Below are 3,506 nucleotides of genomic sequence, written 5' to 3' on the forward strand. Positions count from 1 at the left end.
CATCTTGTCGACTAAACCTACACATCTTTCTTCTGGTTCTCTCAAGATCTTAGGATCTGATTCACGAGCATGTCTCCTATTCATATGGTGTTAATCATTGGTCATTGGTTCTTGGATTCATGATTACATCAATACATTGATCTCATGGGCCTTTGGTTTGCTGTTGATCCATCAAGGTGCTTATGTTATTTTAGGTCATCATTATGGGCCCATCTATGTTTTAATCAAGGTTCATGTTCACCATTATTAACACAAATCCATACAAACAAGAAAATCCTAGTTTAAGAAAACTATTGACTTTTTGGTCAACTAGTTGATCAAAGTCAACCATTCTCCATAAGTCATTTTTAAAACCATCCCATATTTAATCCCTTTCAAAGGACATGATCCAGTTCAAACCTTGGTCACCTTTAATTATGATTCATGTTTTGTCCATTTCCAAAGTTTGTGCATAAACCTTTATATACCATGATTGTTCTTACATGTTCATTACAATGACATAAACCAATGTCATTTCTAAATCTTCAACCATTCAATTCACTTTCGAATCCAAACAGTCTATACAAACGCATTCCAGTTCATTATGTTTTCCATTTAATGTTCAACTTCCATTTCTATAAATCCACAAATTCAATACAGATTCAATACAATGCCATAAATTCTCAAACTTTCACTCCCATTTTCAAACTAATTTCACTTCACATACATAAAACAAATTCCAATTCCATTCCCATATAAAGTTACATAGTATTTCATCAAGACTTCAACATTACAGTTTACAAAATTCCAAATTCTCAAGCTACCATTTCCATTTAACTTCCTTTTTCATAAATTTGTACTTTACATCCAAAGATTACAATCAAAATCATCCCTATACATTACACCATTTCAAATCTTCAACATGATCAAAACTAGTCCTAATCTACCATTTCCCTACATCCCTAATTCCCAATCGCAATTTTCTTCAAGTGTCATCCATATGCATAGCTTCATATTTGTGGCCTGATTTGGATTTTCAGCCTGCAAAACCAATCCTGCAACCATTAGCATATATTCATTTAAGCAGGAATTATACCAACCAAATCAACATGAATCAATTACATAAAACCACTTCTACAGCCAAGTTTACAAATCGACCTAGTTATTAACAACATTTATTCACATGTCATAATAGCCCCAACATGAGTAGTTTTGAGTTTCAACAGAAATTGGAAGAGAAAAAACCATGCAGACTTGCAGCAGGGATACAATAGCATTGCTCAAAGTTGCTCCAAAACCTAACCACTCAACATGCTATTACCTTGCTAAACCTGTAGTAACAGGTCATCATCATTGAATAAAACCTGCTACATCCAAGAAGGTAAAAGCCTAGCAGGTCATAATTATGCATCTAACAACAATTAATCAAAATTCTGCACACTAATTACCACCGCAGGAAAAATCAAATAGTGTTTCATTTAACATTACATCTCAATTTTACGTGAGTTTGAATTTCTAACAAACTACAATAGAATTCTGAATTTGGAACTGAATGTGAATTTCAAGTGCATTTGAATTGAGTTTGGGCCTGGATTTCATAACAGAATTTTAAGGCTATAAAACCTGACTTCATCACAATGAGAGAAGGATTTTTCAGAACTGCGTATGCTTTTTTTCTCACTTTGTAATTTCATCTCTGCACTCCGCAAATTATCGGAATTCTCGCTTCTCACGGTTTCTACATATTTCATCGCATCTCAGAATTGAGGAATTCTCAATATGCACTCTTCCACCTTCACTCTCGATTCGGTCCACCCTGCATAAACACGAAGAAGCTTTGGAATCATCGCACCGCATGAGCTTTTTGGCACCAGCGCTTTCCTTCTCCCATTCCTTGCTTCAGCTCACATGAAGGGTAAAAGCGGATCGTCGTTGGTTCCAGACTTAGGCCTAAGGCCCAGCGGATTGTTCAATTTATCCTCCCATACGCGGGCTTACACCCCCTTTTTATCTCAAGGCCCAATCTTTCTTAGGGCTTGTTTTGTGTTGTTTGTTAGTTTCTTTTCTTATTTGATTAGTTAGAAATCTTAGGATTGTTAGATTAGAATTATATTATAATTCTAATTAGTTTAATTAAGTTCTAGAGTTAGGATTAGCCTAGTTAAGTTAATTAGATTTAAAGTATTAGTTTTAGAATTTAATTAGGATTTTGGAATTTAGAATAGATTAGAATTTTTAGAAATATTGAGTTTTGAATAGTAATAGAATCTTAGAAATATTAATTCATTAGTTTTAATTAGTTTACTTAGGAAATTAGAACTAATTATATTTAATTAGATTTAATGGAGTTTGTCATACCCCAAAATTTGCTTGTTAATTTTTATGATAAATTGATTCATGCATGGCTTTCATTTCACATTTGCATTCATTTCACGTTTGCATTCATCCATTAGCATACATTCTCATATAAATTATAAATTTTAATTTATTTATTATATGATACAGATATAAAAAATAATAATGATTTTGGTTATCTATATGATATAAATAAATTATATATATATAAATAAAATAGTTTTAATTTAATGATAAATAAAAAAAGATTTGAATTTTAATTGTATAATTAAAATTTTAAATTAACTTTATTTGTTAAAGCTCATTAAATTATAATAACTATTTTTTATAATTTAGTGACTCATGTTCCATTTATTCATTATTTATAAATAGTATTTATTTAGTAATTCACGTTTTTTACTTAATAAAATTTATTTATAAGAGTAACATTTTTTAAAAAGCCCATAAATTATAAAATAATTTTGGTTGATATAAGTAAGAATAATTTTGATTTTTTTTAAATGATGAAAGTAAAAATAGAAATAGGTTTAAATTTTAATTCAATTATGTAACTAAAATTTAAATTAATTTTTATTTGTTAAAAGTCATTTAAATTATTCATTATTTATAATAATATTTGTATAAATATTTATTTATAATAATAGATATTTAAGACCAAATCCAAACCAAAATATATAAATAATCATAGTATTATTTATCATATGATGGTTTTTTTTTATAAAAATAATTTTGGCTCTAATTTAATAACAAAAATTTAAATTTTAATTGTGCAAAATGTTAGAGCTAACTCTCCTAAATTATATGGTGAGATCCTAAAGTATAGGAAGGGATCCAAATATTTAGCAAGGTTAAACCCTAATCCACACCATTATAAATACTTCATATGGCTGCAGCGAGAGGGGGAAGACGAAAAAGAGGAGAGATACAGCAGAAGAAGATATACAAGGCAAGGCAGAAGCAAGAAGGTTCACGGGCAGGGAAAAGAGAAGCAACCATAAAGCACTCATAGCCTGAATAAGAACAACACACATACAGTGAGCAAGCTAGAAGAATCAAATCCCCAGTAAGTGTTCATTAGGGAATTTGCATCCAGCATGACTACCTTGCAATACTCATTAATTCATGCATGAATAATATTGGTTTAATATATATATTGAGATGATGTATTCATG

The 3,506-nt window shown here is 30.0% G+C and overlaps 1 long non-coding RNA gene across 2 annotated transcripts; it reads right to left on the bottom strand.

Annotated features, from left to right (window-relative positions):
• Positions 1-703: 703 nt before the first annotated feature.
• Positions 704-1,939, bottom strand: LOC127097372 (uncharacterized). 2 transcript variants are annotated; one of them, XR_007793015.1, is made up of 2 exons: positions 1,301-1,939; positions 704-1,020 (listed from the first exon to the last, which is right to left on the bottom strand). It is a non-coding gene; the product is annotated as an uncharacterized LOC127097372 (long non-coding RNA). The 2 variants fall into 2 exon arrangements; XR_007793014.1 differs by having other exon boundaries at positions 1,138-1,939.
• Between the last annotated feature and the right edge of the window lie 1,567 nt (positions 1,940-3,506).

The sequence above is a fragment of the Lathyrus oleraceus genome, chromosome 6 (assembly GCF_024323335.1).
Source record: "Lathyrus oleraceus cultivar Zhongwan6 chromosome 6, CAAS_Psat_ZW6_1.0, whole genome shotgun sequence".
Taxonomy (NCBI): Eukaryota; Viridiplantae; Streptophyta; class Magnoliopsida; order Fabales; family Fabaceae; genus Lathyrus; species Lathyrus oleraceus.